At 42.4% G+C, this 23,859-nt stretch overlaps 1 long non-coding RNA gene across 1 annotated transcript; it reads left to right on the forward strand.

The window, feature by feature from the left end:
* Nucleotides 1-1,031: 1,031 nt before the first annotated feature.
* On the forward strand, nt 1,032-19,954 carry LOC137853012 (uncharacterized). The gene is made up of 4 exons (XR_011094157.1): nt 1,032-1,110; nt 13,689-13,796; nt 16,667-16,870; nt 17,728-19,954. It is a non-coding gene; the product is annotated as an uncharacterized lncRNA (long non-coding RNA).
* Nucleotides 19,955-23,859: the final 3,905 nt, after the last annotated feature.

The following is a 23,859-nucleotide window of genomic DNA, read 5'->3' on the forward strand; positions in this document are numbered from 1 at the left end:
GGTAGTGTCAGGGCAGGTCGGTAAGCTCCTGTCCACGCCTGGCAGTTTGTAGCAATCGTTGAGTTTAATGATTGCAACCCATTAATTCACACCTTCAAACAGTATCCCGAAGTCTGTGCAATGGGAAAACTAAATAAAATACAATACTTTGGGCCTGTAGGTACAACGTATGGATGTGATCTGTGGTGGAAATTGGCAGTGCCTTGCCCACAAGGCTTGAAACCTGAAGGCAGGCAGAAGTAAAATACAATACAATAAAGTTTGTTGTGGTCTTACAAGACTCTACCCCTACTGATGCTGAACTCCTGCCAGTTGCTGAGCGTCCACCCTTCCCACTGACTTGAGAAGCTGGGGTTGCCCCACACCTTGAAATCGGGCCTTAAGTCCTGACTCCTGTCATAGAAAGGTGGATTTTGGAAGAGTTCCCTTGTCTCACCTCCGTTAGCACCAGCTGGCTCAGCTCATGCTCTTGTGCCACATGCTGTAGTTATGTGACAGCATACTTTTCCCAGTGTTGAAATCCATTGTGTAGCCTGCTGTCCTTCTTTGTCTTTGTTAGAAAAGAAGGCAGTGACATAGCTGGAAAAATAATAATACTTTCCATTTTTATTTTTTTTTACCCCATTCTCTAGAGAGATTTATTACAAAAGATATATATATATTTATTTTTTTTGGCCTAGCCTCTCAGTTGCCTTGGAAGGTAGTAGTTAGGTAGGTAAGGCTTCCTCACTTAAGGATTGATGGTCTGAGGGTTGACTGAGATCCAGGGAGGCTGGATGCCTGAGGGGAGAGGGCCTGAGTGATTACTTGCATAACTAGGGCAGCAGCTGGGGTGTGGTTTACCCCGAGTGTGCTTCCTTCAGCAGTGAAGTCAGTTTAAAACAGAACTTGCCATTCTCTGCTCCTGGACATTTTTCCTTATCCCCCTGGGTGTGCCAAGGTACTGGGTTATTTAAGTGATCTGATTAGAAAACATCTATACATGTGTATATAAGTGCAGGTGTGTATATTTTTACCCAAACCATTTTTCTCTGTGACTCTCAGCTAGCTACACAGAGAACCTCTGAAGTGATGGTGATTTCCACCGTGGAGTGGGAATGAGGAGTTAAGGTAGGAAGCAGGGAAAAAGGAGCTGACTTATACCCCGCTTTTTATGTAAAACTACAGCAAATTGATAGAGGAGTGGTTCTAGCTCCTTTTGTTTGTGTTGTTTTTTATTTGTTTGTTGATCCTGGGAAGGAAAATAAGAGTGAGTAAAGGGACTAACATGTATTCTGCAGGTATTAGCTGAGAGCCTGCGAGGGAAATAGCGAGTCTGAGGAACAACTGAAATGGCAACAGCTTATTTTTGTTACTCTAAGCACATCTGAATATTCATAATTACTATTTACTCCTTAATAAACTAAACGCTGATTGCACGTGGCTAAGGCTGATGTTTATCATACAGGTCTGAGCAGGATGGCAGGAATTCATTTGATCTGAGTTTGCACAGCACAAAATGAAGTTCAGTCTTGTTAAACGGATCTCCTAGGCAATACAGCAATACGCTTAAAAACATCAACAACATCAATAATTATCAAATACATGAATATACATTCCTCTTTTCAGATATACTGCTTGTAATTATACACCATAGTTTATCCCACTGTTTCTGTCAAATATAAACATTATATCATAATATAAACATGCACACATATATATATATAAAGACAGGGAAATTTTTTTTCTTTGAAGTGTGTGCGTATATGCACACACATATATATGACGCATATTTCTGTGTATGTATACATAGACATATCTGTCATAGGGAATGGGTAAGTTGTCCTTGCCATTCAAGACAGGATAAGAAATAGGGAGTTTGAGTTCCAGCAACCTATATTCTGGCTAGGCATAAGGAGGGGAAAAACATCCAACAACTTAGAAGTGGCAAAATTAGTATAACCCTAGAGTAGGCTGTCTAGTGAAGCTGCAGAATAGCCATCTTTGGAGGGGATTTAAGTAAACAGCGTGCACATCAATCAACGATGATTGTTTATGGTGCTTGGGAAGTAAGAGTTAATTTCCCAAGGCCCCATTCAGCTTTGTTTCTCTAAATTTTTTTTAATTATTTCACTTCTCTTTACTGTGCAAGAAGGAGGAGCTTATGCTCCGTAGGTTATACCAAGACCTCGGTGTGTTCAGAACATCGTCACTGAATGTTTTAGAGGTTGCATAAGGAAAGGCTCATTGTGAAGACAGTACTTCTGTCGCATTCTATCACAGGATCATGACTGTGACAATATTTATGATAGCAACATTCAGGCTTTAATAGCTCAATCACTAGCCAGGTCTTTTGGTATCAGATTGTTCTGTAAGAGGTGTGATTCATCTAGAAGGGAGGAAAAGGATCATAAAAGGGAAATCCCTTCTATTGCAATAGCAGTGCTTGAGGTCACGCTTGAGTTCAGCACTTCTGTCTTCCAGGAGCCCTTTCATTACTTCTTTTCCTGGCGGAGAAGTGATGAGAAGGGCTTGTCAGTATAGAGGAGAAACAGGGAGGAAAATCCCTTAAACCTGTATCAGACAGAAAATTGGTGCTAACTACTGAACTAAGTAGTGATGGTTTAAAAAAAAAAAAAAAAAGAAAAGAAAAAAAAAAAGAAAGAAATTACCAAAACTCTTCTTTGCCATTTAGATAGAAAGAGCAGAACTGGTTCTATGAATTTTCCATACACTCATCTGAATAAAATAAGAGAAACTCTAGATTCCCAAGGAGACTTCTAACATGTTTTGTGGCAAGGGCTCTGCTGGAAGTAGAGCTTCCTACTTATCCCAAACTTCCATCTTCTTTTCCTCTGCTTTTCCCTGCTTTTCCTTTTTTTTTTTTTTTTTGTATTTTCTTCTTGTTAATACTGCTGATAGAAATGTCAGAAGTAAGAGGGCTGGTATTGCAGTGGGATCCAAAGCAGCTGAAAGTTCAGATCTTGTCCTGGCTACTTTTGTGGAGATGCAGGTTAAAGATCAAGAATAATATCGTACCATTAAGGCTGGTGACACATTTCAGTAAATTACCTGTGGAGGGAAATGTTGGATGTCTTTAAGAACAGGTTATATTAGCTATAAGTAGACAAAGTATGGCTGGTCCTGCCTCATGGCATGGAGGTAGTGGGCAAGCCGGAACCTCAGAGTGCTTTTCCAGCAGTGTTATATTAGAGATTCTGTGAAAAGTGTGAAAAGTTTGTCATGCTAAAGGTAAAATCTTTCCAACTTGATTTTTATCTATCATACATTCCTCTTATATCTGTCGATACTGGGTCAACCCTCAGGGCCTCTGATAAGTGCGGGGATATGGGGGTGTGTGTGTATGTTTGAGATAGCAGCAAAGCCCAGCATTACTGACCCTCTGCAGTGTATAACACAGAATTCATCTAAGCCCCCAACAAGAAATGAGCAAAAGACCAAAAATATTTTTGTCTAGGAGAGCAAAGTGCTTTCAGTGGATTGTGAAACAGGCTGAGGCAGGGCTTGTGGCTAAATTGAAGAAAATTAGGACAGCTGTAGGAGGCCAAATCAAAGGCTTGCCTGGCTAGCTCAGTGCACTGTTTCTCACAGTGGTTGAGAAGATGCTTAGCAAATAGTACAGAAATGGAGTGGTTTGTTCCTGATAACTTTCCAGCCTGCACTTTGCCACAATTTTCCTGTGGGATTTTGGGCTGTGGCTTGGTATTCTAGTGCCTTGCCTTCTCAGTTGTACAGCAAGTGTAAGGATGTGTTTTTTTCTCACACTTTTCTGTATCTTACTTGTTTAGTTTTGACCACAAACTGTTCAGGACGGAGTCTTTTGTTTATTAATTTTGTTTGTTATATTTGCAGTATCTTAACACCAAGACACACAGATCCCACGCATATTAACAAACCGTGGTCTCTGCTTCAAGAGCGTTACTGTCCAAGCGTAGCAGACTTAACTGTGAACCATTAATATTGTAGTGGTCTTTGATTTAGGTTGAGGGCTGTAAGCATAAAGGACTGCATAGATAATGCTCTGAAGGGATGGGCTGTGCACAGAGATGGTCTTCTCTTTCTAAAGCAGTAGTAGTCAGCATGCCTTAATGTATGCGGCTGTCTTGGTAGTACAAGCCTACCCATTTAAGTCTTCACCTGAATACTTTGGCTGGGACATCTGTGTTGCCTAAATGTGTAGTGCACACCACAGCAGGGAGCCATAAAGCAGAGTCTGGATTTTTGAGTTATTTGTTTCAGTGAACAGTTCAGCATCCCTAAGTCAGCAGTTGGCTCACAAGGAAATAGTTGGGTGAAGACAATGCCTTGTGTATATGTAGTCTGATGGGAACAACTGCTGTTTACCTCTCTTGTAGATTCCCTTCTGATGAGATTATATAAGCTGTTATTCTAACATTAAATGTGAAGTAAGCATTTAACACAGAGCTATACCCTCTGGGGGTGAATGGGAAGGGTTGGGGAATGGAGCTAACTAATGCCTGTTCACCAAATTAAAGCCCTTGCTCCTCTGTCCTTTATTCCCTGAGCAGTTTCAACATATAATTGCAGTCAGTCATCAATCGGCCTGCAGTTCAGCAGACTTGCCAAAATTACAGGTCTTGAAAATGCCATATTGTCTTTCCTTTCCCAGTGAAATCTAGTCTCACTTGAACTTTTCATTTTCTCCCAGAATATATGCAGTTTGCACAAAACAAATGGGAAGAATTCAGTGCAACCTTTTCTCAAATTTTCTAGATATTTCCAATAATGAATTTTCTAATGCATGTTTCCACTTACTAAGCCAACCTCACACTCTTTGAAGGTATTTTAAATTGTGGTTAATTTCCATGTGCTTGGTGAATACGTGAATGAATGACTCTGTATCATTCCTTACTAATATGGGAGAACTGTTGACACCATTTTCTACTGGGATGGAAATATCTCTAGTCCTCAACAGCTCTTAGCAATGGAATTGTGGAGGGAATGCTAAATGAATAAAAAGTGATCATGTGAAGGTAATCTTTAGTCATGAATCATACAGCATGAAGCTTGTTACTCTTTTCCATGTATAACTTTTTAATTGCCCCCCGATCGTCTGAACGTGGAGGAAAGAGAAGAAATATGCAAGAAATACAGATATCGTGATTGTTTCTGGTGGGCTTCTCATATTTGTAATTATCTCGTCTGACCTCCTCAATAACACAGGCCATTAAACTTCATCAGTTCCTTCTGTGTCATCAGCCTCATTACTTCTGCTAGATATACAGCATCTCTTTCATGAACAGCCGCTTTTATTTTCATCACAGATTTGAGTTGTATGAGGGGTCTGGTAAATCTTACTGTAAGTCCTGTTTTAGAATAATTAGTGTAGGTGTCAGATTTTATCTCATTTGTCATAACACTGGCAAAACAGTCTAAGTGGGGTTTTACCGCAAGAGTGCTAAGTATTGAATAGGTTTCAATATCTCATATTTGAAGAGGTTAACAATCCTGGACACAGTCAAAGCTCACAGCCGTTTTCAATGACAATGAGGAAGTGAATTCATTCCTGGACTTTCAAAAGCAGAGGAAAGGCATTTCCTTTACGTAACGCAGATTCTGTGCACGGGGAATAACGTGAGTGTTTTATGAGTGGCCAGAAATTCAATCTAGTTTTCCAAGTGGAGAGAAAATCAATTCGCCCTGTACTAACAGTGCCAGAATTTCCCCAAGAAAAATTCCTCCTGAGAAGAAGGTTTATGCTGGGAATTTACCAGCGTTTACTAAATTAAAGAGTCTGTAAACTGTTAGTTTTTAGGAAACAACTACCCCCCACCAGGAAAATGGTAATTTGTTTTGTAAACGTGGATTTACTCTGTGTTTGTGGGGGTGACGCTGATCATGTGTTTTATCTCAAAAATGATACTGTTTTCCACGGAATTTCTTCTGATTCATACTGATTTCATGGAGAAGGAACTCCCCATTTTTTGCAGTGACAGCACTTATTGGTAACAGTAATGTAATCATTTACTCCTGTCTCCACACAGAGAGCTTGGTAAGATTTCTGCTGTGTACATAACAGGGAATGTGTTTTCATGTCACGTGCCCCAACATCTGTAATTTCTGCAGCTGCGGAACACAGCCCACAAACTGCTTACTATAAATTACTGTTATAAATTCAGGTGGAGAGAAATCAAAGTAGGCCCAGGTAGATTTAGGAATAGTGGTGAAAGAAGTAGCATATCACATCTAGGAGGTGCTAGAGCAGTCTTTTCATCTCTAGTCTATATGGAGCACCCTAAGTAGTTGTGTTTCCATCCTCATGGTCCTAGAACATGAAAATTGAGGTTTCTCTGACTTGGATCACCTGCACCAAGCAAATGCACCTCTCTGTGTGTTGACCTGCCTCGCATGGAGTAGGAATTCCTTTTCATGGTGGAGCCACATGTTCCCTGTGTGGGACAGGGAACTTCTTAGGGGCCGTAGATTTCTGATTTTGGCTGTGTTCTTGTAATTTTTATTGTCCAAAAGTATGCGAATTGTGTGCTTTCTAATCCATACTCTTTAGAGGAGAATTTTCTTCATTTGGTAGACCAGATTTACAGAATGCTGTTTTTTTCCACTGCAAAACCATATTTTATTTTATTTTTTAAGTGGTAATGCTGCTGAAATACTGATAAACACCTCTTAAATAAACTCCTATTAAATAAATATATGTTTATGTTTCAAGTCTTCTCTCATCAGAAGAATAGATGTTGTGTGTAAGAAAGCTAACCAGGTGCTTTCACATGGTAACTGAAGATGGGTTGAAGGAAATAGCCCACAGTGGACAAGGTGAAGACTGAAAGTCCAACACAAGAAATTTAATTACAACATGTACAACTTTATCCTAGCTGGATCACATCTGGCTTGTAGAGCAGCAAGCAGTCAGACAAACTAAAAAGACCAGTGCCCAGCTGATCCAGATATCCTTGGTCTTCTCATTCTATAGCTCTGCCATTTTTCCCTTTTATGGTTATATACATTGCTTGAATGCATTTGTTTTGAAAATAGATGAGAGCAAAATACTAACCATATTGCTAATTCCTACTAGCATGTCATGAAATTTCATGAAAACACAAGGCAGAAACAAAAGGAGTTCACAGTCATTAAATATTCCATGGAGTTTGTTACTGCAGTGAAGGTCAGTATTGACAGGCTTGATGTATTTTGATGAGGCCAATTCTTTCTGCCTTCATAGGTTTCCCCTTGCAGTTTTGGTGGGTTTACGGTATTCTATTTTCCTGGCCTAAATAAGGCCAGGAAAAAAGTCACCTAAAAGTCATCTAGGTGTGCACTGAGGAACAGCTGTGACATTCACTTGGAGAAGTGGCTGCATTTCAGGGATGGTTTCAGTTTGCAACTAGAAAGAGAGAGAATGAGTATCAAAGAGATTGCCTTGTGTCACATCATCTGCTGAGAAACACAGAACAGCGTCTGCAGTTCAAGTGTCAAAGGGTTTAGAAGGGCCTGGCGGAGGGAAAATAAACTATTAGGCATGAAATATGTCAACAAAAACAAGGCTCTTGGCAATGGACAGATCTGCGGGGCAGCAAGGAATGGAGTGGCCAGAAATGGAAAGCTGAGATGTCAGCATGCAGTTTCCTGCAGGCAGCGATTCTGGCTGAATCATTATCGACACAGAGTGCAGAACTAGATTCCTATCATGAAAGTACCACATGGGCTGTGTGCTCCAGTAAGCACGTACACCTGTGTACACGTGCACGGATGATAGAGAAGTGGAGCAGAAGGTTGAATCTTGAGACGATAGAGACAGCATAATGGAGGGATGAGCTTCAGCCTGTTCATATGGTGCTTCAAGATCATCAGTAGTGTTTATATCTTAGTGCCTGTGTGGCTTGTAAATTCCTTCATTGGGAATAGCAGTCACTAGTAATCCCTGGTCACACACCAAGGCCTAACTCCTGGAATGGTATTTGCTTACAGTCCCTGCACTCCTGGGACTATTTTCGCAGGTACGTTACACTGACTGTCAGAGCAGGTGTCTATCTAGTCTCTCTCTTTTCTCTTTCTATGGTAAATTGAATCCCTAGAGATGCAGGGAGGAAGTAATCTCTGCACCCTCTGCTATTGTGGTAGATTCGTGTGGAGATTGCAGAAGCAAGATCTGTTTGCTACCTTGGTTGCTTGGCATGCGTATCATAATTGGGGATTAACGAAGCTAGGATTACCTCTGCCCTCCTGTTTTGCAGAGAGAATAGCTCCTTCATAGATAGGACAGGTGGCACTGGCGTGGGAATGGTTTACAACAGGCCAAAGTAGAGCAACAGCGTCACTTCAAAGTTTGACCTAGAAGCTTGCAAACTCTGCAAAAAAAAACTTCCTGGAATCAAAGCTATCCCAGGCAGAGAGGGCAACTCCTTCTAATGAAGTCCTGCACGATTCTAACGAAGCTCTGCAGTAGTTTGCCTAGTTCCACTGAACTGTGCATAAAAAAACACAGCGCTGTTGTAGTGCATAGCTAATTCAACATGTGAATTGCTCATCACAGGTAAATCCCCTAATTGAACATGCACCGTTTCATGAGCATTTTTGCAGATTAGAGGCACCTACGCACATTTACCCATTTCTTGCTGTAGTTCAGTACTTAGCATATCTGCTCAATGTTTATCCATCGATTATTATTTAGAACAAACTGATATAATGTCTCTCTAATGAAATTAGAGCATGCGTTTCAGCCGTATGTATTAATTACAAGATTGGGCAAAACCAGTTTATAAAATTGCTTGGTATCACTGGTGCTAAAACCCAGTTTCTTGTTTTTTCCATGTTTGTTAAACCACATATTTTTTGGATGATGTGTCTGGTGTCTACCTCCACAATGCATTTTGGGAGGGGAGGGGATAAGAAAGAGGGAAAGCCTAACTTAAAATAGTTTGTTCTTTTCTAGGTAGAAGGCTGTGGAAAAAATAAATCATTTTGCCTTCAAAAAAAAAAAAAATCCAGCAACTTTTTCTTTAAGGTGCTCTGATGCCCCGTTATGTGGAGCCGAAACTTACAGCAACAGAAAGATTTATGCGTCAGGGATGTGGTGTTTGTAACTCAAAGAAATGTCACTCCAAAGCTCTTGCTCTTTGCACATGTGAGTAAAGACTTTAAGATCAAACTCCAGGTGGTTCTGTAATGAGGGACCACACGTGAATTCCCCTTAGCTTCTCACAGCAGTACCCCACACTGCTCAAGTTGCAGGTGGGCTCGCCTTTCCCTTCACGTGAGCTGCTGGCTGTGTGACGCAGGAGCCCCTGCATAAGCCCACGGTGCTTCCCTGTCTCCTGGCTGGAGCTGGAGAGGTCACCCCATGCTTTGGCTTGTCCGTGTTGCTTTCTGCGAACAACGTGCTTGCATGCTATCCAAGAAACGGCTTCTGAGTGGCTTGAAACCACCAGAAGTCAGATCAAATACTTGCACCTGGAAAATATTTCAGGGTGAATACAAGTGGAAGTGGCAATTTCCCCTGTTGCCCAGTGGTGCAGGGGAGGGGATGCGTACAGAATGTGGTTGGCACTATTTAATTTCTGTCTCTGCTACAGAAAGCTAGGCAAGGACAAGGACAAACCTATATTTCCTTTACCCTTTACCTGGTGAAGTAAGGAAATCTCTGAGCTATGCCAAGGAACAAAGTATGCAGGAGGAGTTTCTCAGTCTCTGACTTGTGGCACTTAAATAAATAATTATGTATTTTCTGGGTAGGAGAGAAAGCACCAAGGAACTAAGTTTAATCACAGAATAGCAATTAGGAATCTTACTGAGGTTAATCCAATTAAATATTTCTAAATAGAGTAGGGGAGGCTCAGCATGCAAAGTTGCAAGCAGCTTACCCAGGATTATACCATCTGGTGATATTAGCTGTGGAAGAAGAGCCCAGGTCTCCTCATGTGCCAAAAAGAATAACCAAAAATTAAAAGACATGAAGCTGTAGTTCTGCTCCTTTGTTTTTCACTTTGTGCCGTTTGTTTTTATTTTGTCAATATTGTAAATATAAATGGAGGTTTTTATAATGAGTAAAATGCAGGAAAATATAACTTTTCAGGTAAATATAAATTTTCATGTTAATAACAGGAACAGAAATATCATCATTTTCCTCTGGATCAAGCCACATTTTATTGATTTTTTTTTCCATTGATCTTCCACCAGACCAAACCAGCTTTACACAGAGCTCAAGTACACTAATGTCATACAAGTGTGACAGAGCACATGCTATCTCCTCGCAGGTCCCACATCGTCCACGGGGTGATCCAGCTCAGACCAGTAGGGCAAGGCTGGACCTCCTACAGTTGCTGCCCCCCACTAGTCCAAATGCAGGTAGGAGGAAATGTAAGAGTCAAGGGAGCTCCTCTCTCTCCTGCTTTTAGTGGCTTTCATCCTGATAGCATGAAGAAGAGGGAAATACCTGTCTGTGGCTCAGGAAGGGCCTGGTGTTGTTAGAGCAGTAGATGAGAGTTGGTGGTGATTGCTGGTGTCTGAAGTTGAAAACTGAATTTCAGAGCTGCCGAAAGTGAACTGGGGACACTGGATGGTTTCTGTGGAAGATGGGGAATCTGAAGCTGAAAAGCTGTGTACGGGAAGAGACTCGGTGAAGCAATTCACTAATTAGTGGTACTAGAACAGAATTGAGTTCTGGGGAAATTGGTGATGGAAAGAGAGTCAACTCATACTAGGAGCTAAAACATGGGATAAGAAAAGGAAGCAACTAGAGAAGAAAAGATCAAGTAAAGCAAGAGACTTAGTGGGACAGTGACAGGAGGAGTCCAGGAAAGAGACTAAGATGAGGAAAACAGGGAAGGTGAAGGTTATCATCTAAATGGCTAATAATATGAATAATGAAGAGATGAAGACTGAGCCAGAAGGGCTAGAAAAGAGGACTGGAACTTGGTAAAGCAAAGAGATTGGAGCTCAGTGGAATAGCTTGAGGAACAGAGACTGAAAGTTTAAGACAACAAGATCGGAGGGATGAGAAAGAAATTGGTGGAACTTGAATGGGAAGAAAGGAGGAATGAGAAGGAGAAAATGGAAGGGAGCAGACAGAAATGTGTGTGCTTGAGTGTGGACTGGTGTTCAAGCCCCATTCCTACATCAGAGATTGTGATGCCAGCTGGCCTGTGACATGTCTGATGAGGGCAGGTGGTCTGATCCACTAACCTAAGGGACAGAGATCTGTGAAGAGGGTTGATGGTTGCAGTCCTGTAAATGAACCATCTGGAGCAGAGGGGGCAATTAATATGATCCTACAGGATGGATTTATTTTCCTTCTCTGCCTCCAGTGTGTCGCATCGCTCTCCCCAGGATTAGAAAACACTCAAGTCACAAAGCATAATCCCTGAGAGTGTTTGTCTCCTCCACTGTGTGTAAAACATTTGCCCAGGGGAGTCAGGGATGTGTGGCAGAGATAGCAGGATACAGAGATAACCCCCTGTTCCCCTAGGACTCTCTCTCGTGCTCGCTGTGTCACTCGGAAAGCGCGTGCCGGAGGCACAGTGAGAGCAAACAGCCTCATGTTATCGGTGGCTGCATGCTGGCCTGGGAAACTGTACCTCATCCTCTTCTTTGCCACGAAATTTCTGTGCGGTGCCGGGCAAGTTTTTGAAATCTACCTTGTCAGAGGTGGTGACTGACTGGGTGTTCCTTGTATTACGCATGTGTGGGTGGAGAGCTCGGGTCCGACATGAAGCAGCGCTGAGTTCCCACAGCTGTAGCTGAGGCGATGCGTACTGTGCTTTTAAGACAGAAAGTGTAGTACCAAATAATCTGAGAAACCAGGTCCTAGGGAATACACAGAAGTAATGGAAACTTTTGACCTTAATCACTTTGTGCTTCAGTTCCCTATGTGTAAAATGTGGATTGTCCCACCCCCTCACGTCGCAGGACTTACGAACAAAGATTAGCTAATGTGTAGAAATACTCAGATGCTTTGACGATGAGGCCAGATCAAGAGTCTCTGAGTAATTCTATTTTCAGAGACGATTTTGAGTAGTAGGTAAAGTGTGATGCTAGGCGCTGAGCAAAGGAGAGGACACGAAAGACCAACTAGCTGCTCACCAAATGACTAGCCAGCATGCAGAGATGGCAACAGGTTGGAAAAAGTTATTATGAGAACATGAAAGGACTTTGTTCTAAGGCACAGAGCAAAGGTGACAAGTTCTGGGATTTCCTACCTTGAGTGTTAGGTTCGTAAATGTCTGATGTACATTTTTGGGTATGACATAAACTTGTGTTAGCAAGCATGGGTGACATGGACATTTCTCTGACTGCAGTGCAAAAGGAGAGAGGTTTGCTTCGTAACATATTATTGTGTTGCTGAATAATAATGTTATTAATGCAGTAATTTTAATTTCATGGCTTTAATGGTCATATTAAAGTTTCATAGCAAGATTTCAGAAAAACTGTGAGCATCATAACTATTTTACAGAACTATCAAGATTTAAAATAAACATTGAGTAGTGGGGATAAACTACAGGTCCCTCATCTTCCACTTTCTCATAAAGAGCAAACAAGATATGCATTTTTGTTCCAGTCACACTGGGTTAGAAACACTGCCTAAATAAACACAGGTCTTCATCTTACCTTGGAGTCTGGTGGTTGCATTGCTGTTTAACATAATGAGGGGCAGGTCTGGGATGAATAATGAACACCAGGCATGGTAGAGGAGAAATCCAGGCCTGATGCTGAGGGAAGTCTTTACGAATCTGTATTTTACAGAAATCTGTGGAGTTTGTATGGGTCTGACTTGATGTAATCTAAAGAATTTACGGTGTCAATATGACAGCTCCAAGTCAGGGACACAGCTTAGGGGTCTAGCTTTGGAATGAAAGAAAATTTCCTAGAATTGACGTTTACCTGTGCCTTAATGAGCAAAGGGGTACTCCTTTCCATTGCACTGAGAGTATGTGGAATCCCCTCTCATAAGTGATAATGAAACTGTAAGTGATACTTCTAAAATCACACACTTGGTGGTTTGTTTTTTAAAAATTTCTGTGAGTCACAGGAATCTGTGAGGCCAGTTGGGAGCAGGGGGAGTAAAAGAAACCCTCTGCATATGTGGGTCGCTAATTATCAAAAAGTCAGTGGAGAAAAAATAAAAGCCCCGAACTAAGTATAGGTCTGTAATCCAGTCACTCTTTTGGGTATAAAACCATGTAATTTCTGAAGGAAAAAGAATGCAGAGCTTTGAATGAATTCTGGTTCCTTCTCAACTGTGGAAATAAGACTGTCGTAAAATTTGTTCTAAATTTCATTGGTCTGGTGATTCAGAGCAATGAGATTGCTATCATGTGGAACATTCATCAGCAAAACAATATATATAACTTACCTGGTGGCTTTCTTCAACGGGGACTTCTCTTGGTCTCGGGCATGAGCTCCTTTTTAACATACTCTGTTTTCAGAGCAGAGAGGACAATGTTTTACCTCCCTTCTTGAAAACTTTATTTATATTTATATATTTGTTATATTTTAATATATTATATATTTAGCAATGTGGCTTCAAACTAAGCCTGGATCTTTCTTTAACTACACTGTGGAATTAATGCATAAAAGGGTAGTACAAAAGTATCTCCAGCCTTTCTAGTGCAAAACCAAGAAAGCAGAGTCATTAAATAAAGCAATTGTGCTGACTCTTGCCTTCTCTTTTGATGTAGTTCTAATGACATGTGTTTTTTCTTCGCTTGCAATCACAGCAGGTATGTTCTCTGGTTCTCTGCTGTATTTGCTGTGGTGGTGTAGCAGCTTTTGTTCACAAGCACTGCCGATCAGGATTGGGACCTGTGGCATGGAGGAGGCAACAGGTAAGACCAGCTCCTGAGCTGGGCAAGAAAGTGAGAAGCCTGGGTATGTTGAGATGTTGAAAAGTAGAAACAGTAATACAGGTCAAGAAGAATTGTTACCTTTAAGTTCTGAGGTTCATCTCAAGCTATTAAAGACCCCATTAAAGAGGTTTTGCTGCAGACATGCTGCAGCTTATCTGGTTGAACTTCTGGAAAATGATCTTTCTGGAATACCTATATTCTTCTCCTACAATAAGCTTTATTTTATTTTGTTTTGTTTATTTATTTATTTATTTATTTATTTATTTATTTATTTATTTATTGGGAAGGATTCACCAGCAAGATTGCTGATTGTAATTCTTTGTGGTGTTGTCTCCAGTCCAGTCCATTTGAACATCTGGATTATTATCTGGAAGAATGTATCTGTTTTCATAGTAGTCCAATACATGCAAATGCACAAACTCGTGTCCTATTTTTTTAAAGAATAGTGAAAAAATTAAGAGACAGTTTGGTGTAGGTGGAGTTCATATCATACTGAGTAGTGGATATACATGTAGTTGGAAAAATTAGACAAAAATTTGGGTGCAGTTTGAAAAAGAAGATCCAGATACTGGGTGCTAACAGTAAAAAAAAGGCAAATAAAACCCAGAGACTGGAAGGCAAAGTTATAGCTAGGTTATGGATATTCATTGTTGGAATAAATACAAGGTGGAGCCAGAATCTCTTGATACCTTCAAATCAAAACAGGACACCTCCCTGAATGATAAGCATAAGCTAAACACCCCTGAACATATCTAACTGTTCAGTCCAGGGGTGGCCAGGAGATGTTAACACTGTGATATGAAAATGATCTGATGGCTCGTCTCGGCCTGTGACTTTGAGACTCGAGGTGCTCACTTTGTTTAAGAACACAGAAACCTTCTGCTGCTTAGATAAACTGGTCACAAACCCATGCATAGACCACCTTTTTGTGTAAGAAAGGCTAGAAGAGATTTTCAGAAGTATCTAAACGATTTGGAAGTCCAAGTCCCAACTTCAGAAGTGGCCTTTGCCTCATCTGTCCTGAAAAGTCAATGGTGCATTGCTAATATGAGCCAGCAATGTGCCCTCATGGCAGAGGAGTCCAGAGGCCAGTGTTAAGGTAGGTGTTTCCCCTAGGTCGAGAGAGGTGATCCTTCCCCTCTGCTCAGCAGTTCTGAGACATACCTGGAGTGCCGGGTCCAGAGCTAGGCTCTCTGGTACAAGTGAGTCAGGGACTGGCTTGAGCAAGACCAACAAAAGGCCATAAATAATGGATTGGAGCACCTGATAGATGAGGAGACAGAGAGAGATCTGGGACTGCTGAGCCTGGAGAAGGGAGAGCTCTCAAGGGATCTCATAGGTGTGTACAAATACCCAGCTGGGAGGGAGTAAAGAAGAGGGAGACAGACTCTGCTCAGTAGTGCCCAGTGACAGGACAAGAGGCAATGGGCAGAAGCTGAAATAAAGGAAATTCCTCTTAAACATAAGAAAAAAAAAGAACAATGTTTTTACTATGGGGATGATCAAATGCAGGAAGACGTTGCCCAGAGAGGTTTGAGCACCTCCATCCTTGGAGACACTCAAAACCTGACCAGACACAGTGCTGAGCTCCCTGCCGAAGCTGGCCCTTCTCTGAAGTGAGGCTCGGACTAGGTGATTTCCTGAGGTGCCTTCCCACCTCAGTGGCTCTGGGATGCTGTGAACATGGTAAACGGGCAAACTCAGACAGTATATTACAGTCTGACAGGTTTCTTTGCTTGAATTAACCTTGGTTTACAATAATCACACACACAAATATCACTCTCCATACTGGTATTGCTATCTCACTGTCAGAGAAGTATATTGTTTTATACTGAAACACTGCTGGTATTTATGGGGCAGTGTGTTTGTATGAATACATAAACAAACACAAAGATATAAATATATACAAAATACTGTTTCATACTAATGTACCTCGCTTCAACTCAACAGCTGACAATGAGTAAAAAGTATTTACTACAGCTACATACCAGAACTTTGACCAGCACAACTATGTTGTCAGAAAATCACCTCTGTCATCAGCATGATTATACTGATTAAAAAAAAAGGAAATGGAAACTGAAGTCCTGAGCATTTGTGTTAAAAATGTGGTGTAAGCTTTAAAATCACACAGGTATTTTTGAACAATTCCATCTTCATGTATACGTAGTAGCACAGCTAAGGGCAAGCAGCCTCCTACTTCCAGAGCAGACACATTTACACAAGAGTAAAGGTGCTCTGTGCTTCTACGGCAAAGGAAAAAATGAAAATTATATTGACAGAAGTTAGCTTTTTCATGACAAGCTGCATCTAAAGCAGCTGTACTCTTGTACTATATTGTACTAATATTGTACTATTTCAGGTAGTTCTATTTCATCCCTTGTGGAGTAACTGGCCAAAAATGTGTGGTCGTGACCTGTGTGACCCTTTTAGCCTTTTTTTTTTTTTTTTTTTCAGCTGTGACACTAACACTAGTTAGTGAAAGGGCTGTCGGAGTGTGGAAGTTTCAAATGCATCCTGAAATCCAATTAGGTGAGGTGGAGTAGACCTGTGTGTGTAGAGATTGGATATAAAGTCTTTTTACCAACATACACAGTCTCTTAAACATATGTAGAGTGAAGCATCATCCTGAAAACCCACTCAAAAAAAGGAGGAGGTATATCTCTCCCATGTAGGGCCTGTGTCCACAAAGCAGCTGTAGGTCGTAAGAAAACTGTACTCAGTTTTCAGAACAGCCAGAATGGCCAAATTGGGTGATAAATGTCTTTGAATAGCTATATGTCATGGTTTTCAGTGGGATAGAATTAATTTTCTTTGTAGACACTCACATGATGCTGTGTTTTGGATTGGAGGGGACACAGCCAGGACAGCTGACCCAGGCTGGCCAGAGGGATGTCCCACACCATGTGCCATCATGCTCATCAATAAAACCTGGGGTAAAGGAGGAGGAAGAGGAGTATGTTCCGAGTGATGGTGTTTGTCTTCCCAAGAAGCCATATGTGTGACAAGCCCTGCTGTCCTGGAGGTGGCTGACACCTGCCTGCTGATGGGAAATAGTGAGTGGATTCCTTGTTTTGCCGTGCTTGCATGCTGAATTTGTCATGCACAAAAATAGCAATATCCCCCTTAGGGAGGTATATAGAAGCATCCTTTTTAATATAATGTAACTAGTAATCATTTTGAAATGTCTGCCTTTGCCACTCAGATCTTCAGAGGTTGCTGGTTATTTTGGGGTATCATATTTTATGTGTACCATACAGTAGACACCCAAAAGAAACTCAAGGATGAGGCTTCAGAAGAAACTCATGCAACGTTGTAGAAGAATCTGTTCTGTGCAAGTACCTCTCAAAAACACACTGTCAAATGAAGGCAAGTGAGATGACTAGGGATTTTGAAGGATTTGCCCCACGTAGACAGGCATGTGCTTCTGAGCATGCATTGGCAAGTATTACTTCAGAGTTGCTGAAGCACTGAGCTCCATGGCTTGCAAACAGAAGTGTTTGGTGATGCTGCTGTCCTTGGCATTTGCCTGCCTGGCAGTCATGACAGGGAGTAGTTTCACACTGTGAGGGTTTTCTGAGGGTTGCCTCCGGCCCACAGTACAAGGTTGCCATGCCTGGGGAAAGAACATGCACGATTATCCTGCCATTATTTGATTAGCCTGCTGTTGTTCTATGCTGCTGAAGTATCTTGAAAAGCTGCACAGTAACTCAAGTCACTGATGCTGTGTCAAGATAATATGGGCTACATTGAAAAGTTGCTATCATTGTGGCTTCAAGCAGCAGTGCTTTTTTTCTGCCAGGTGCATGTTTGCAAAATTAAAAAAAAAAAAAAGTTAAGTAAGAGATGCTGATCTAAGAAAGAAGGTCAAACCACTTTCATCCTTTCCTATTGTCTCCCTTTGTTTCCGCAGAATATTGGCGTGATACAACATTTGTGACGGACTTTCTCCACAAATAACAAATGTGTGGCTGCAGATATTACGTCTCTTAACCTTGTCTGTTCTTGTACCTGAGAGTCGCCACAACAGATCAGTTGTTGCATAGGAACGGCTGCTGACATCCAACCCATTTTCTTCACCCTAGTTACATGATCACTATCGCCCCAGAAGGGACTTATCTGGTTCACTTGCTGGCGTAGCCGCTTAAAGATTGAAGTCATTAATGCGTTGTGCCTCTGTCCTCTGCTACGCACTTGGGGGAAAGGCCCATCCTTGCTGTGCCAGTCTGGAGTAAAAATGTGCAGAAGATACAGGCATGCGGGAATGAAAAGCCCCTGTGGGAATGAAAAGCCACTGTATTCTTAGAAATGGATGGTCTCTGGAAGTGGTGAGTGTCAGCGGTCAGTCATCTCAGCCCACTTCATATGCCAGACGTGGGAGGATACACCCACACTTGTTAGCTGCTATATAGGAATAGGCTAATTTAGCATCGCTTGACTGCTTTCTTTTAAACACTATGAACACTATGCTCTTTCTTTTTTTTTTTCCTTTTTTTTTTTTTTTTTTTTTTCTCAGAGGGGAATGCCAGACTTGACTAACAAAGACAAGAACAGACTAAATGTTTCCTTAACAGGAAGCCACTAGCTCTCCGCTTTGCAAGTGGGGAGGGAAAGCCTTTAAAATGCTTCGAACCTTCTTAAGCAAATTTCAGTTAAACACAAGTAAAACTTTTGGGAGAACATCCCTAGGAAAACCTATTCCATTGGAAACTGAGACCCTCAGTTGCTTCCCAAATGCGGATGTGGTCTCTCAGTAATTATAAATGCACAGTACACAACTGTGCAGCACCACACAAAAATATAAGGGGGAGGAGGGAGGGAGAAGGAGGAAGATTTCATGTTTCCCAAGAATTTGAGGTGTTGTTCCACAGTTTTCATCTGGTCTGATTTTGGCTTCATCATTTCTAAGAAAAGCACCAGAAGAGCTTTGAAGCAAAGTCAGGGCATTGAAAGGCAAAGTATCACACTCCCACTACAGGAACAATTTCTCAGCTGAAGGCATTTATTACAGCTGTAGCCAGAAAACTAATATTTGATTGGCTGCTCTAAATATCTACATGTATAAACACCATTATAATAAAATTTCCCAGCGTCCTGGAATCAAGGATATTTTCTAACTGCTTGTCTTTCTCACATACACTAGGAAGACCAGTTCTATCTTCACATTTTTCTGTCTTGGACTTGGGACCTGTTTGTCTCCTTTCTTTGTGATCTTGGTTGAGCTAGTCACATCACGTAAAGATAAGCACATGTGAAGGGGCTGAGGCCTTAGTCAGTGGCAAGATATAATCAGAGGGTAAAAGAGAATAAGTGATAAGTGAGAGATGGGCCATTGTTTGCAGATAGTGTTCTCCTGCCCTCATGTTAAAAAGAAGTCTTAACAGATGGGGAGCACTTCAGGTGAATTAAGAGGCACTGCAGCTTGTGTAATGGTTTTCCTAGAAAAATGAGTGTCAGTGCCAACCTCTCTTTCCTGGACCGCTGCCTGTCTCTCAATGAGAGGCACAGAAAATGGTTCAGATGGCTTCCACTGGACTTGGTGGGACAGTTTGCAAAGGGACAAGTGTCTCGGTGTGTGTGTCAGGTTGTCTTAAATCTGCACTGGCTGGCATATACAGCCCAAGCTGAAGATTGTGTCTGGCCTGGTGGCTGTCAGAGACCAGCCTGGGGCTGTGCTTTTACACAGGACAGCATCTGGTGGTCCTAAGGAGGTGACACCACAGCTGAGGATCAGGACAACAGAGCTGTGTAGGCATGTGCCTTCCCTTCACCTCCTTGGTGTGCAATACCAGGGCTGTGGTCTTGGTTCTGCCGTGGCATCTCTCTAACTCAGTTTCCTCCTCTGTCGAATGAAAATAAAGAAGCTGCTCTCCTCTGTCGACTCTCCTGAGCGCTGCGGATGACAGCGGTACGCAAGGAAGAGGAATTGGCAGGCAGCTTGAGGGCAGCACACAGCTCTGGCACGCCACGATCAGCAGTGTGCTGGGTGCAGTGTTGTGCCGTGTTGTGTTACCATGCGCTGGGGCGAGGATCAAGCTGCGTAGATGCAGTGACAGCTGTAGTCCTGCTCTGATAAGGAGAGAAATGACCCGAGTTGCCTTGGCAACACTCGCTTTGCTTATCTTCTTGAGTAAACGGCAACTTTTATCCATGCAGCTGACATCTGAGAGAAGTGACCATTGCCTGCAGAATGGAAAATGCTTTGGGGCACGCTGGAGAATTTTTTTTTCCCTAGTAATTAAGCACAACACTTGTTACTGAGAAATAACCCTTGCCAAATCTACTGTCTGTAGCTGTCTCTAGCTGTCTAGATGGCCTCAGGTCACCATAGGGCCACACACCAGCAGATAAACTGCTTGGGGCCTGCTGAGGGGTGGGAGATGGCGAAGGAAGTTCCCGGGCCCCGCAGATGGTAACATGGCAGCAGCAGAAGCAATGATTCAGGGGGCAGCACTATTTTCTCTGAGTCATTGCCGATCCTTTACCTCTGCATCATGTTAGAAAAAAAAAATTCCTTGCTGCATAGTTACCATTTTTCTCATCATATTTAAAACTGAGGTTTTGGCCCCTTTTTAGCATCAGTGGAGGCTACAGCACTCTGCAGTAGCTGCTGCTGTGAGATTTTATTGGGAAACAAGGTAAGAAGCCCAGCACTGAGAAGCTGTCTGCCTGACCCCTGCCCAGAGGCAGGACCCATCGCACCTCAGTTGTTCCTCACTGATGCCCATGTTACCTGTTCTTAAACACTTGCAATGGTAAAGGTTTCTCACTCTTGGTGAGCATTACCAGTGTCTCAGATTTACCAGCTGGAGGTGTTTCCTCATGTTTAACCTGTAGCTCCTTAACACGTGCAGTTGGAGCCAAGTAGCGCTAGCATCAGCACCAGTTTGCCCCAGGCACTTCCAGTTTTTAGGAAGGAAGTGAAGGATTCTCTTTCCCGTTAAGGAAATGTGTGGAAATTATGTATTTATAATGCAAATCTATACCTTCAGACTTAGCTCTCTGTCTTTATAGTGAAAAGCCAGCCTAGAAAAAGCACTGGAGCGGGCAGGATGTGCAGGTTTCCCTGTGAGCCTGCTCTGCAGTTACAAGCAGTGGCAGCACCAAGCCCTGGCTCACGCCGTCACTGCTGCTGTCTTTCACATTTCACATGGCTGCAGTGAAGCTAGAGGCCGCCGTGATGGACACTGCTCAGGGCATTACGTAGGTGACTGAGTCACCATGAGGGTGGTGGCAGGGCCGCGACCCCATTCGGTGACCTTGACCTCATCCACCCATCCCTGAACACTCCTGCCGTCATGCCCCGGGTGATGAGCACCACAGAAGTCTGTCATGTTTCAGACTTTGACTGCATGCCAAACAGCCAAAAGAGCAATTCCTGACTGACGTCAGCTGGTTTCACTCCAGCTGTGTGGTGATATCCAAGCACACTCCACAGCGCATGGGCTCAGTGATCACCATGTAGTGGTAGCACCAGACAGAGTTTAGGGCACAGCCGAGGCAGAACAGTGTTTTAACAGAACCTGGGAAGTCACATTTGTGCCACAGTGATGTCAGCAAAATATTTTAGGCCTGAGCTTGCCACAGAAACAAGCATGAATGAGGTTAGTGTCTCTTTTGAAAGCCTCCGAAGAACTTTAGATCAGGTCCCGTATATCTTCTTGTCCTATAGACTTATCCTTTGTTTCACCTCATCAGCCTCATACTTAAGCAAAGAGATGGATCCTTGGTAAATCAGAGATGCTTGACTGAAGTCAATAGCACAGTGGTGTCATTTTATTAACAGCATATGGGTTCTGAACCCAAATGGAAAATGAATTTATTACCTGCCTGGATATAAATTTGTGGTGCAGGTCCTCACTTTCCCACACTGTCCCGTCCTGCTAGAGGTACCACCAGATTGGTTTGGCTTATTTCAGAGTGGATATGCCATCAGCTTTTGCTTTTGTAGATGGTACTCTGCAGCCACTGCCTGCATAACAATTCCCTTAGTTACTTTCTCTGTCCAGGATGGCAACCTTACCTTCTCCTTACCTAGAAAAATTGTCCTCAAGTGCCAACTTTGAATATATATGTCTCTATATCCATTTATCTGTTCATTCATTCTTATATCTCTGTGTAATCTATCAAGAATTCAGCATTAGTCAAACTCTTATTTTTTTTTTCCCAGTTATTTTTTCCTAATGGGGAAAGAAAGGAAACAAACCCATATGAATTAGTCATACTGCATATATAGCAATACCCCTTAATATATCTCGATCTCGTGTATAAAGAATGTAGCAATTTCACAAGAATCAGCTGGCACTTTACTGAAAGTGATTTTTAGTTTATATGACCAGGGAAAGCCACTGTTGCTTTTCATTTCCCAACAACAACCATTTTATCTTGAAACTGATATTTTGTAATATCTGAAATGAAGACAGTTTTTACCAGAGCATCCTGGTGGCTTTACCACTTTACCATAAGACCAGCAACACTGGGCAGATGAAAGTGGGTCATTTCCACTCAGAAAAGTCATCAATGTTGTTGCAAAAGTGGCTGCTGATTACAGCTGGACAAATAATTGAACAGTTGCTCCATGTCTGAGGTTTGCTTATTGCTACTTTACACTGACTTTCTACCTTTTCTACTCTTTTGACAGCTGCTGACTTGCAACCATTTGCTGCATAACTCTGTCTCTAGCATGTAAGAGCCCTCTAAGGGCATGTACTTCTGCTTATTTAGGTGTCAGTTCTAAACAGGAAACAGATTTTTCTCTTTTTTTGGTTATGACACTCTTAAACTGGCAAACATGTGTGTGATTTAGGTGGTTGCCAGCCACACCAGAGGTCTCGTTTCACTTGCGGCAGCTGATGCCAAGGGCTGATCTCATTTTCTTTGTTTTTATAGGAGTGCAACTCCGCTGACGTCGTTTGGCTTCCTGCTCGGGGAGGCTGTACGCGGAGTCCTCCGGGTTAGAAATAATCGGCAGCCCGTTAGCCTTCACCCTCTGCCTCTCACTTGGTTTCATCAGCCCATCGCGCATGTGTGTGACGTTTGGTCATGGCCTTAGTGTGAAGCGCCTGTGGGAAGGGAATGTCCCCTCTGCAGCCGTTTTGGTCACAGCCGGGTGGCTGAGGTGGGTGTACGGAGGAGGGAGAGGGAGCAAGTTTCAGGCACGCCGCTACCGTGAAGTACCTGTCGTGGGTGTTGTTTCCGCCCACAGAATCGCCACCAGACCTTCAGGTTTCAAGTGGGTTGAGTCCTGCTGGGTCATAAGCATGTCACAAAAATAAATGCAGGCCTCTGGAGTGGAGAGGTTACCAATGAGGGGGTGGTAGCACGGCTAAATAAGATCATTCCTCTTTTGGGGAAATACAGAGCGTATAATCAACTGTTCCTATTTCCAGGCAGAAAGGCTTTGGCTCCCTTGTTGCGTTGGAGTTGGTGCTGTGTTGCATGCGTAGGACAGCCACACCAAGGAAAGGTCATGCCCACACATGCTGTTTTCTGGTACAAGACCAGAATAATAACCATGGGCTAGTGAGGAATTTTTCTGAGAATGGCTGAGAGCAGAATCAAGGGGCATGACTGTCCATCCTTTTATTTTTGAGGTATTATTTAGGGAGGTGGTTTCATGTGTTATTCAGAGCAAACCAGGGCAGACAGTCCTTCTCCTTGTGTTCCAGGTCTGTCCTCCTCTGAACCCTGCTATAGTAATAAACTCATTTAACATTCCCCAAAACAGACACCTCATGGTATTTTCAGTTAAGCTAAGGACTGCACTGCCCGAAGCATTCTGCTGTGTATAACTAAGATGTAGTGCTGTGTATAACTAAGTAATGCTGTGTTTTGTCAATGGAAGTGAGAGAAACAAATATATCTTTCATTCTTCTCCAAAAACATAATTCTTATTGCGAACTCAAGGTGGTCTATTGTTGCAAGTACATTAAAATTGCTAAGCTATACTGCAAATATAATTGTCCTATACTGTGACTGCTTGCAGTGCTGGTTTAAAGAGAACATTTCATTTTTTCAGTTGTTTTGCGACTTGTAGAACAACTAA

This window comes from Anas acuta, chromosome 3 (assembly GCF_963932015.1).
Source record: "Anas acuta chromosome 3, bAnaAcu1.1, whole genome shotgun sequence".
Classification (NCBI taxonomy): Eukaryota; Metazoa; Chordata; class Aves; order Anseriformes; family Anatidae; genus Anas; species Anas acuta.